The following is a 14317-nucleotide window of genomic DNA, read 5'->3' as shown; positions in this document are numbered from 1 at the left end:
AAAAAAATAAATATCAATAAACAAACGTTCAATCGTTCAGTAACTAATTATGTAATTACACCAAAATACATATTAAATTCCAAGACAGGTGAACTTTTCCAGGCATTCAAAAGAGGTCTAAAATAACGCAATTATTTTTCCGTAAACAGGATGAAACCGTATCACTATAGATTGAAAGTAAATATGAATTTAAGGAGAAATAATGATATTGAAACTTTTAATATTGTCCCTAAACACTGGCCTAAGCTTTGGACGTTTGGGATATTTTATAAAATAGTTTATCTTCAGGCCTAAATATCTAATATATTTTTATAATATTTTTTCATGTCATAAATATTTACGATACCTATGGGCTATGTAATATAATATTATCAAAATATTTCCATGTTGGTATTTTTTTTAAAAAAATTATTTTTTAAAACTGCTCGGAAAAATAAAAAAAATATTCATTAAACCTATTAGTTTTATGACTCATTTGAGTGGGTTTTTTTATCACATAATACAGTCATGAACGATATAACATTTTATTGCTAGACCAAAATATTTTCAAAATTAATAAATGACAATAATAAAATAGTTATTCGTTCGACACAGTTAAATCACAAAATATAATATTTGCACGGTTAAGGTTTGACGTAATGCATTTCATTAATCGCTTGAATGTTATTCAACATAAACCGAACGCGATTAATGAAAATTTAATAATTATATAACGCGCATCGACATAATAATTATTGTTAATTATATAATCACAGTTTGTATTCAACAACGAATTCGAAATATAAATAAAAAATATACATCAAATACACATGGCCATGAAGTTAGCCCCCCCCCACTTTGACCGATTCACTTCAGACCACCGCCAATATTTAGCTAATTAATTGCAAATAATTGCAAATTCATTTTTAGAATTTGCAAATCAAGTGAAAAGTCACAAATCAAAAAATTGATTTGGGGGGCTAACTTCATTCAGCCCCCCAATTTGTCCGATCCGCTCCAAACCGACGTCAATATTTAGCAAATTAATTGCAAATAATTGCAAATTCACTTTTGAAATTTGCAAATCAAAATTGTAATTTTAGCGAATTATATTGCAAATTTTGTCAGTCCCCTCCCCCTACTTTGTCCGATCGACTTCAAAATATCATCATACAATAATTATAATTATTACAAATTGAGTTTTCATAGTTGGAAACCTATTTTATGTTTTTATGAATTTATGCAGATATACATTTTCGTTCTCATTACTTGTATACATTTCGTATTTTTCATAGCTAGAGTCTAGAATTAAAATATTTGGTTCAAATCAAACTTATATCATTGACCAAATTATATATTGTATATTATTTGAAAATGATTTATTAATCTTAAAGATTAGATTGTCATTTACAAATTGTTTGTAATCGAAAATAATATTTCTATTATTTCTAATATCTAATTTTTATTAAAAAAATAAAATAGTAACGTGGGTCAGATCTTTAGTTAGATCTGCTTTACTATCTAATCTATTTGTAAATACTGATTAATTACCTTAATATTATTACTTATCAAATATAAAATTAAATAAAAGCCTATCCTACTGCACATTTTAAATTTGTTTATGCATATAATATTGTTGCATATTTTGTAATTTTATTACGTATTATATTTGCACCATAGGATTTAAATACTTTTTAGTTGTATATAATTCTGGTCCATAATAATATAATCATGGTTCATTGGCTCATGGTTCATCAATGTATTGTGCAATGTGCCGGCGTCGCCTTGTCGATCAGCAGATAGGTGTTGATCGTTTCCTAGACCATCATGCTTTATCGGATGCTATTTTTATCACTACAACATTCGAAAATTATTTCGATTCAATTGTTATGCAATTGTTTAACGTCGATAACTGGAGTTTCCAGTTAATTTATATTAATTCGTTATTTTGCTTAAAATAATAATTTTGAACTATACTTAATTCTACACAACAATATATAGCATTAATAATTCTGTATATATTTTTACATAATTTTACATCGGGCTATTTTTAATTATTGTACATTTTTATTTCATATCATTCAAAATATTTTCATTTATTATTTTATCTCCAGAAGAACATGACTTGGTCTATTTGACTATTTGATTATTAAATGTTTAAATTTGTTAAATTTGTTTAAATATCATTATATCACTGCAGATTAATTTTAAAAATGGAAACCGTAAAACTTAGTGGAATACTGCAATTTGGTATTGATAATAATTAATAAATCTTTTAGTTTATTGTTATCGTCATTATTCGTCCGTTATCACTTTTTAATATAGTGGGTGTCCCAAAAAGGCTAAATATATCCAATAAAACATTAACAACTGCTTCGGCAGTTTTGTAAGTAATTTAACATAATTCCAGTTAAATGCATTAATTGTATATTTATTTATCATTATTATTAAATAATTTTATTACTCTTATAGATACATTATTTCAATTAATTATTTCTAAAAAACCTTTTTGATCATTATAATTTAATTTTTATGAAAATAATTAATATAAATTTTAACAATATATAATACAAATAAAATTTTACCTACACTATAATTTTGATTTGCAAATTCTAAAAATTCATTTGCAATTCATTTGCTAAATATTGAGGTCGGTTTGGAACGGATCGGACAAATTGGGGGGGCTGAATGAAGTTAGCCCCCCCAAATCTATTTTTTGATTTGTGACTTTTCACTTGATTTGCAAATTCTAAAAATGAATTTGCAATTATTTGCAATTAATTTGCTAAATATTGGCGGTGGTCTGAAGTGAATCGGTCAAAGTGGGGGGGCTAACGTCATGACCATCAAATATACTGCAGTTTCATACAACCGGATCACAGTGGGATAAAATGCATTTGTAGCTTACCAAAAGTCAATTTTTTAAGTGTTTCCTAATTCATCGATTATCATAAATAATTTTTCCCTACAACAATTGTGATGTATGTCTACTATTGGTAATAATTTTGAGTTAACATATCCACGAATTATATGACTTTGACTGCCTTATATTGTATAAATTTGCTTAATATTCAATTCCATAATAAATATCTTTGATGTTTATTTTTAAGATCTTCCCCCACTGCAATCAAATTAATGTTACTATATATTAATTGAGTCATATATTTACTTTATTTCAACATATTTTTATGTTCAAATTTTGTTTGTATTTTTTTTTAGAACTTAATAATTATTATTTATGAAAAACGTATGCATATTACATTTTAAAAAGGTTATGAATTAAATTTAATTTATTTTAACTCTATCAGACCTATTTCAATTTGAAAATAATGTTCTCACATTTAAAACGAACCAGAATTTGTTTGTATCCATTTGCCCCTCTTAATTTGAGAGGCTATTATAAAAATATTCACAAATCTCACATGATAGACGGGTCACTGAACTCATAGCTCCATACCTACAATTCGGCATATTATGTTCATTAATAATCGTTATCGCATCTCAGTGATGCGCCGCGACTCAGGTACAGGTGATAAGTATATTTTATAATACAACCGTATTTTCACTTAAAAGTGGAACCAATCTAAGTGATATTGTCTCATATTTGTACAAAATTAAAATTTGTGTTACTCAAACTTTTTGTGCAATGCATAAAATATGTAAAGGTTTGTATACATTTAATTATAATTATAACATGGTAGGTATTTTAAATTATATTTATTTTATCCGGTACAAGTTATGGAGGATTTAATGATTATACGTATGAAGACTTCTCTAATTTTTTACGTCGAAGAGGAAATTGAAACCCACAAAATATTACTTTTAGTACGATTTTACTGAATATAATTAAAATTAAATATGAAGGTGATAAGTTGGATGAAGAATACGAGAAAATTATTAAAGATTAAATATTAATTTCCTCAGTAATTTTATCAAAAAAATGGACTGCAAGTAACAGAAACTTAAATAAATTCATTAAAGAAAATGCTGATTAGTTACAAGTAGAATTCTGATTACCTTCATTAAATACCAATACAAAATTCAGTACCATTGGTAGACCAAGAAAATCGTTTTTCGAAAGTTCTGATAGGACTAATATGTCAAAAGTGAAGCATATAGTAGATCTTTATACGTCTCCTGAACTTAAAAACGCTTTTTCAACAAAATGACATAAATCGAGTAAAAGGAATGCTGTTAATGTTCTTAGTGAAGCTATGAGTACACCTAAATGAGCTTCAAAAATTAAAAAAATTGTTATCATATCCAAATAAATTAAAACCTGTTCCTTATCCTCCAGATCAAGCTCTTGAATTTTTTATTGACAATAAATTAACAAAGGAACAATACATTAATATTAGAAAAGAAACGAAAAAAATAAATTGTATAAAATATATCCATCTTACGAAATTTTAAAAGTAGAGAAAAAAAATGTTATCCAGACAATTGTAATATTACTGAAACCAGTTGTCAAATTCCCTTACAAGACCTATTAAATCATACAACAAAACGTATTGTACCAATTACCACTATAAAAGTATAGAACAAAATATGATCAACTTTTAAATTATTTAAAAATAGGGATGTGATGGTAGTAGTGGTCAAGCACAATACAACCAAAATACGGTGAATATAGTTCATCCTCAACCACCGACAGTGATATATTTATGTTTTCTCTCGTGCCACTTCAACTGCAATGCTCAATCAACCAAAAAACTATCAAAATTTGACAAAACCCTCGTCCATCATCAACTCGATTTTGTCACCCAATAAAATTTATGTTACAAAAAGAAATAAAAGAATCAATGTTAATAGAAGTGGCAGATGTTGAAAAACAAATTGAAAATTTAACTTCAACAAATTTAACCAATAAAGATAACGAATTACAAATTAATCATAAATTGATTTTTCAATGATTTTTATGAAAGGTAATTTTAAATTAACTATTTAATAGATTTTACATGTTTTAATAATTAATGTATAATTACTTAATTATTTTAGGTGTGTAATTCGATAGCAGAAACATCCAGCCAAACTTGTTATAATATATATGCGGATTTACTTCTAAAAACAGTTATAATATTTATGAATTAAGTAAAAAAAGAATTAATCCAGAGAATTTGAAATTTGGCCTTTCTTCATTCTATGCATGGATACAGTTTTTCAAATGTTATCTATACATTGCATATCGGTTGGATTTCAAGACTTAGCAGCTAAATAATTATAATATTTGTATGATTTTTATATTACTTTGATAATGTATAGGTAATTTTATCATAATGTATAGGTCAGAACATAAGGCAATGTTTTCTGCTAAGAAAACTCTTATCCAAAGTAAATTTTGTAGTGAAATGAGTTCATTGGTAGATGTTGTGTTGCAAGGTAACAAAATATAATATATTTTATATTAATATATTATGCATTTAACCGTTAAACATCGCAAAAGCATTAAATCACCAATAATTTTGTTTTTATTATTTTATAGGATATGGTACCATTAATAATGGCAACATAGCTAGAACATTTTTTAAAAATGCATTTCAGTCATCAGAAATTACTGGCATGGACTTGGAATTAATTACTAGGTTTGGTAATATTTTATCATGTATTTTTAGTGGATACAAAATTAATATCAACGCATTCGAAAACGATGGTATTGAAACTGCAAGACATTTTGTCAAACTATACTCATGGTTTTTTATGCCCCCTTTAGTACATAAAATTCTTATTCACAGAGCGGATGTCATTCGTTATACAATTCTTCCGATAGATAATTCTTATAAAAATTAAGTATACCATTTTTTACTATCATAATATATGTGTTATTAAATATTTTTAGGAGAACTTTTAGAAGATGCCCAGGAATCACGTAACAAAGATTACAAAACATTTCGACAACATAATACTAGGAAAATATCCAGAATAATGATGAATACGGATCTCCTTCGTATTTTATTAGCATCATTCAATGCTTTTATTTCTTCTATTTGACGAATAAAAAATAATATTAAATTTGAAAATTCCCCTGAAGTAAAATTACTTCTCATAATATCCGATTCCGATTATAATAATGAAAGTAATTTAGATAAATCGGATAATTAGGACGATTTGCATGATGGATATTCATCATCACAATGCAATTAAATTGTTTTATTTGTTTATTTAATTTGATTATTTTGTTAAAAATTTGGAAAAAAATTTGAAAAAAAAGATTAGTAAAATTTGTTGATGTTTTAAAATACAAGGTACCTCCTCCACATTGCTATTATAAACAGACCATATCAACTACACAATTATTGCAAAATTTGAGTTTAGAGATCTTTTAAACATATAAATTGATGAAAAATATAATTGTTTAAAAAAATTAAAAATAGTACATTCCCTACTGCGCCTAATTGAGGTTCAAATCAAAAAAATGATGCAAAATTTGGATTCAGTATCCTTAAAAATGATAGGATTTATATCTCACACAATGTTATGCTATATGGTTTTAGAGAATTAATTTATGTAAGCTAAGAATGCATTTTATCCCACTGTGCGGCTGGTTGTAGTAGTTTGTTTAAACAAAATTATCGTTTAAACATTTTTAATAATATATCAATAGTTGTACCACACTAATGACGTGCAGTACCTATACCTTTATTTTATAACATCCGTTCAGATAACCCGACCGGAAATGAATACGTTCGGTCGTTCTGTTCTGCAATCGCAAAGCCCGCGAGTTAAACGGCTGATGAAACACAACATTTTAATCATGTAACCCACTGTCAACGCGCATTAAAAACGTAAAACCGTATGTTTCGCTACTCGGATAAACCATACTGTTACCAGTATAAAAATCATTTCGACGAGTAAGGCCACAAATTATTACATAATTACCAAGTGCAAAAACTAACACTTGCATCGCCGTAAAGACGATTCTTATTCACGATGTCGTTCCTAATTAATATTTAACGGGCACTATAAGTAGCTTGGTCTCGGTTGGAACTTCATTATGACATAAATCCCAACTATCCGCAGTTTTTCAACAAAGAATATAAATAAATTTAACATTGACTTAAATGTGATTTGTTTGTAATCAGGTGTAATAATATACTCCAAGTATCTTCTGGTAGACGAACTATTATTATTGTAAAGATAAAAATTCTAAAAAAAAAAAAAAAAAAACAATCTGATATTCAGCCAGTTAATCCACGTAGCCATTGTTAAATTATTAATACAATAATTAATTATTTTTATTTGTATTTATTTCATTTAAAATCTACCTGAAAAGGTTTATAAGGATTTATGGTATAATGTTTCATAAGTTTGCAAGTATAACTTCATGTTATCCTAATGTTGCGGCCATAATCTTAAGGTTTACTTGTACCGCAAGTTCTTCAAATAAACTAAATTTAACGAGAGATACAGCACGGCATTTATTCATTTTCCGGCAGTGGGATACTGATGGACATCCAGTATCAAGTCGTCAAAAGAGTCATTATTTTCATAATTTAGACATAGGATGATCTAACACGTACGTTACTTCGATTATGACAGTAAATTTTATAAATAGATTTATTCCTTAATCCATTAGTGAAAATAATTTGACATCAATGAAAAATAAATATGCTTTTTATCATGATCGGATGTTTTACAACCATCCTAGTACTCGTGAAATGCAATAAAAATATGTATCGTATACAATACTGGAATTAATCATTTTATATTTACAATTTTCATAAAAGGTTTCAGTATAAAAATATATACAATAATATTTATTTAAATATATATTCGTGTAAATGTATATTCAGAACAAAAATTTAGAGTATATAATAATATGATGTAATATATGAGAATTACTGTATGTATCTGTATTGAAATCCAATGGTTCAGTTATTGCAATAATTCTACTTTCCTCTGTTTAAGCCCGAAAGCTGTTCGGCGATGTACATGAGCTGGATGTTAATCTTTGCGGTGATGAATTATTAAGTTCGAAAATCTACTCTTTGCTTCAACGAATGTCGGTGTAATATTATTGAAATATTTATATTCCAATGTGATGTTAAAATATTAGTTTTTATTTTCAATAAAACTACATCCCTTGAATTTAAAACTAAATGTATAATGTTTTGTAACAAACTTATTAGTAACTAAATGTATTTAAAAATATAAATATTTTATTTAAGATTAATAAGTAACCCTAAAAATGTCAATTTAAATATCTTGTATGGTTATGTTATAAGATTAAATCAGAATATATAATATTGCAATAATATTATAGTTTTTCGAATTACCATAGCTAGAACAAAACAAAAAAACATTGCCGTGGTTTTTTTTTATCGTACAAATTTGCTCGTCTAACAATTGTCCATACGTTAGAACTAGTGAGAGCAATTCCAATGTAAATTCCATCGATTTATGCACAATATATATAATGGATTCGCCGATAACGTTCGTAACAGTACATATTATCGACACGGCAAATTAAATTACCCGCGAACCAGGATGAACATATGAAATATTCAGAAAACATATTACCGAAATGCATGAATATATGTTATGAAATTTTTTTTCTAATTTAGTCAAATCGTTAATGAGATCTGAACGCAAAATCAACGTATCCACTTGGATAATATTTCTATATCGACGGCGTTTCCTCGATTATAATTCGGCGTGGACGCGCGTGCGATGCGCAGATAAAACACGGCCGCCTGTTCGTCGGAATGTTGCGCGCGCGAAGCCGGTGCGAGCGAAACGTTATGGTTATAGCGGATTTAACCGTATGCGTGACGCAGTGCCGTTACATCATATTAGTCTCTCGACGCCATCGGCGGAGGATTTCGCGCGATCTCCATAGAGTAACCGAATCCGCGAACGGGTAAACCTTTCACCGGCTTACCGTGCACCGATATTATAATTAACGTTTCGACACGGGTCCTCGGAGCTCTCACACGATATTACGTACGGGTGCGCGTGGGAAAAGCCGCGTTTAACGAGGAGCAAGAGGGGGAGGGGGAAATTACCTCGATCTGGCAAATTTTTGAGGATGAACATGGGTAAAACGCAATTGCGTACGTTCGTTATCGGCGATACCTTTTTAAGCTACACGATTCCATTCGATTTTACATGATTTTTAACTACACGATTGCATACGACGTTTTAAACGTTGATGACAATTTTCATACCGGTATTGGTGCATACCATATGTCTACATGAGAGAACTCAAAAAAGTTAATAAATACTTTGTGTTTTATTGTTTTTATTACCTATGTTTATTGTTAATGATATAAAATATATCAGATATAACAGAATTTCGTTATTTTCAATATATTATATGGTATTTTTCGAGTTTCAGTAAAAGTAAATCGTTATAGAAGTCAGGGAATCCAAATTTAAGCATTTTCAAATAATTTATTAACAATAATTTCATTCAAATAAAAACTGGCGATTTTATTTATTTATTAATTACTTTTCTTTTATTTAGCTATCCTCATTTTATTTATTATTTTATTATTAATATTTATTATGAACTATTATAGAACTGTTATTATATGTATTCTATATTTATTAAATACAATACGGTGAAATTCGTAAATTTGATAACCTTGCATACAATTTCATACGCAATCATATTTATTTATTTTTCTTACCCATAGTTTTGTTACCCATCTACAAACGTACGCAATCGTGTTCTATCCATCAACATAAAATAAAAATTATATAATTCTAATATTTCTTGTATGACTGTAGAACTGCAATACATATTGTTCGTTCATAAATACCACGAAAAAGCCGCGGTCTACTACCGCTGCATGTCACAAGGCGATAAGAATTAAGAACTTCTTCTTGCTAATAACTATTTTGCCACAATTGGTAATTTTTTAAATTTATACGTGAGATATAATTAATAATTACAAAATTTAAATATAAGTAATAATGTGATATTTAAAATATACATGATATAGATATTAGTAATTTATAAATGTAATGCCCTAGCATTGTACACTTCTAACCTACCCGTTAATACGCTACTGACTATAATTAATAGTGTGGTGTGTATAATTTTGAGTTGTAATTTTTTTAAGGACGGCATATTTTAATTTGCCCCGGGGAGGCTACATAGCTTTACACGGTACTGCGCGTATTCCTGCCGGGGTGGTATGCATTGCGAAAACCATCGTCACTCGGAATTGTTGTTTTTCTATCCGACGTCACTTATGAGCGACCACCGGAATGTACATAAAAATAACAGCTAGAAGCGTGAACGGCGCATCGTCGATTTATCAACTAAAAAACCCAACGGTGATATAATTTAACTAAACCGTGAACAAACGTTAAGAACATGCGAAATTTATGTGTTGAAATACGATGTGATGTTCTGAGAGAGGATGAAAATAAAACTCATACCAAGATACTTGAAAACCTCTTAGGACATTTTCAATAGGAACATATCGGTTTTAATAACACGTAAAAAAAAAAAAACGATATGATTATTGTTATTATTATAAAACTGTACACATACATATATAATACTGTGTTCTTTCGAATCGTTTCTAAGTGAAGTATAAAAATATACAGGTCTCGGAAAAAATCTTAGATCACGTTTATACGCAGTCTATGATACTCGTATGTACATGATGTAAAATCGAGTAAAAAAAAAAAAAAAATACAGTGCGCGCGCTAGAAAGAGAGAGAGAGACGGGGATAGAGATATTGAGCGTATAATTTATATGTGTGGTGAGAGTCCTTAAAAAAACATATGTAGAACGCACACACAAATATCGAATTACTACCAACCTCAGGGAGTCGATGCGTTGTTTTTCTTATGAATACGTATGCGCACTGATGCCCGCCCTAGTAGGGCTTTCTCGAGTGAATTGTACGCAAACACACACGCGTTTAATTTCCTTTTACTCGGATTGGTTATGTCACCCCTGTAACCACTACCGACCCGAGAGAACACCATGTAATCGTTCGAACACGTTGACCGCAGCCCTACGCGGTAGGCAGCTAACACGCGTCCTCCCCGTGTAATTCTAATCCCCAGGCGGCACCGTAGAAAATTTAATTTATTAAATGGACGTGTACGCATTTTTTTTTCTTTTTTTTTCGCAGTCTTATCGAGCGCTCACGATCGTTGGAATTCGCCTCGGTGTCATTTTCGCCGTATTATACAGTCGCGTCGCCTAACCATAGTCGTTATTATATATACGTATACAAGGTCTTCCGGAATAATAGCAATATTGGAAATAATTGTCAGGAAAGTAAAAAAAAATAAAAATACATTTACATAATTTTCCAATTGAGAACAGAATTTACATAATAAACTGATTGTTAAATGGTTAAAAACATGGTGTTCAAAAATGTACGTCCGTAAGGTAGTGTACATTTGTACGAATACATTCGTAAAATCGAACGCTGATACAGTGCACCCGTGCATCGTACGTCCACAATGCATCTGGCTGTGTCCAACGTCACCAAAATCCAAAATATGTAATGCCTGAAGCCATCGACACAACTGAATAATGAAAATATTTTGAAAATATTTTTAATAACGATCCAGTTTTGTTGAAAACTTTATTATTATTACTGTCAGACGATATTACGCGTCGCATTAATATTTCTTGGATATACATACCACATCCGTTCAAACGAACCTCATCTTACGGACATGATAATATCATAACCATCAAAGACCAAAAGACGTAAATTAGTACACCACATGGATTCTGTTTTCAACACAAGAATGGTATAAGTGCATTTGTAGAAGTTAGTTCAAATGTTCCGTTTTTCTAACCATACCCTTTAGATCAGGTATGGGCCCACGTACATTTTTTATCCGGCCCTTGCTACGCTTTTAAATTTTTTCATACGGTTCTGCGTTTATCGGTATTTTATTTTATTACGTCGTTTTTAAGATGTAGATATAATATAGATCGATAGATGGTATAGTAAAATCTTGAATTGTAGCTAAACTATTAAGTGTCTAAATTTACTCGTATAGCCATATCAGTATAACAAACAAAGCTATAGTTGATAGATACTTATTTTATTATGATATATATAATAATTTTAATGTATTTATTTATTTTTTCTTTCTTTACTCTGGCCGGCCAAATGTTTAAGTTCTATAAATTGGTTCTTTTGTCGCTTCTAGTGGTCAGTTTATACCGTACTGAAAACACGACGGAAAAAGATGCGGGTACCTGCATTCAGGAGAGGGTCGCATTCCAACGGCTTGAATCGACTGTACAAGTAGTTATAGTCAAAGCGGCGCACACTCGTGCACCGGATCACGCGCGCATCCAGTAATTGTGGACACTCGGACCGTATAACAAGCGCCGGTTCTAGGAGTGTCAGCTATAATAGTGATCATTGCGAGATAGAACGATTACTATTCTTCTCACGAAATTCTCGGCGCTAACGAGCCGGGAAAGGAGACGGGCGCGCGTATAGGACATAGTTAAGATTTAATAACGGAACGACCGAGCTCTATATCATTACACGACTGTGTCGTCTTTTATGCCGAGTCTAACGATATAATTTATAACGTTATAAAAGAACGGAACTCGCTCCGAATCGACCTCGTACACATTCGCATTTGTACCTATACATGTATTTATGTACTGCATTATTATGATGGGATTGCGATGATTTCAATGATTAATTGATTTCTTCCGTTGGTTTTATAACGCAGTGTTTGCGGACCGACCGACATAAAATATTTTCCGTTTGAATTCGGACGATTATCGTTCCATCCTGTTCTGTACGATACGAGCAGTTACAGCAGATATTATAATCACTATGATTCGCACGTGCACGTGTCGGTGATATTTTATTTATTCCCGATCATATATTACCGTGGTAACCAATCGCGCAAGTTTTATTCGCTATACTTGAAAGCTGGTGGTGATCACGTAAAAGAAAAATAACAATTATATTGTCCGGTCGTGGCCGCGTAAGTAGCATTCGAATTTTCCTCTGTTTTACGTTTATTACACAGCTACGGTATTGCTCGAAATACATACATATATATATATATTTATTTATGTACAGCATAGGTTGCAGTCGAGTACCAGAGGTCCGTATGCCGTAGGACCGGATGTAATACGGCGCGGAAGATTCGCGGCGATTACCGATAAGGCGTGAAAGTGCCAGATGTGTCTGTAAGTAATTTTGATCCACACTTAAACGACGAGGGTAGTGTGCAGGGGTGTGGAAACTATAAAGATATAAAGTTTACGAGTCACACGACCCAGGTATGAGAAAAACCAAACTTTAATATAGAACGCGGCCGTAGTTTTAGTACATTTTTCCCCTCATATATATAGTATAAAGTCACAGTATAAATTAGAGGCCAACCACTCTTCGTCAGTATTCCGTTTATTATAGAGCGTATATTTATTATACGTGTCATCAAAACGAATAATTTATAAGGTATAATACAATTTCCAAACCCAAACGTGTATAAAGCACGTGGCAATTATTTCTATCGTTGAATAAAAATATGCTTAATAAATGATTATACATCATGTACAATAAAAAATATTAGAGATTAATATTAATTTCTTATATTAATAATCATTAAAATTTGCGAATAATTCAGAATCTATAAATATACAATCAAAGAAAAAAATAAACATACGGATACGGATTTGAAATGAAAAAATATATGGATAGGAGGGTTTAATAAAATAAATATACGTGAACAGACAATTATTTGCAATTGAATTGGAATATTTTTTATACTCTTTCTGAGGGAATATAACAAGAAATAACAATAAAATATTATTTAAATTCAAAATAAAACTAAATAAATCAGAAAAAATATGCTCAAGATTTCTAAAAATAAAAATGTAAACATCATTTTAATAAATATGAATAAATATTGACATTTTAAGTACTATAATATATTGAATAATCATATAAAGACAGTATAAAATATAACTTTATCACAATAAATAAGGGAAATAAAATTATTAGTTGTTTTGTAAAATCAATTTACTTTTGTAAAATTCCAACATAATTAAAATCACAATAATAACCATATCTGTAATCAAACAAAAATAAATTAACACACAATAATGAAGGGTATATTATATTTTCCCCTCAAGGTGATCCGATGTACCGATTGGACAAAATTGACAAAATTAATGTTGGTTATTGATCAGAATAAAAAAATTAGATAATTTAAACAAAACGTTTGGTTTACAGAACATAATGGTTTTCAATGATTTTTTAATTGGTTATTTTGAGTAGATAAGAAATAAAAAAAGTATAGAAAAAAGGAGTGAGATAAAGAGATTTATGATGCCACTTTTTATTTCGATAAATTGTTTTTATACAATTCTGAAAAGTA

This window comes from Sipha flava, unplaced genomic scaffold, assembly GCF_003268045.1.
Source record: "Sipha flava isolate LNK unplaced genomic scaffold, YSA_version1 49_pilon_pilon, whole genome shotgun sequence".
In the NCBI taxonomy this organism is placed as follows: Eukaryota; Metazoa; Arthropoda; class Insecta; order Hemiptera; family Aphididae; genus Sipha; species Sipha flava.
This window is presented reverse-complemented; position numbering follows the sequence as displayed.